This window comes from Plasmodium cynomolgi, chromosome 2 (assembly GCF_000321355.1).
Source record: "Plasmodium cynomolgi strain B DNA, chromosome 2, whole genome shotgun sequence".
Classification (NCBI taxonomy): Eukaryota; Apicomplexa; class Aconoidasida; order Haemosporida; family Plasmodiidae; genus Plasmodium; species Plasmodium cynomolgi.
In genome coordinates, this window is record NC_020395.1 from 32,718 (window position 1) to 32,939 (window position 222).

The window sequence follows — 222 nt, forward strand, 5'->3', positions numbered from 1 at the left end:
TATTTTATATTTTCCTTTTCACTTAAGAACATACTTTTCAGCAAATATAGCAAAATTATTATCTTCAAAATTAACAAATTTTACCGTTTAGAATTAAAAGAAAACAGAAAATCATGAGAATTCAAGAATTCTGCATACATCTTTTAAACGTTATTTATAAATATATTTGTAATAAATTGTTACAGAAGAAAGATCAAGCAATTTTGCCTGTATGAAAATAGA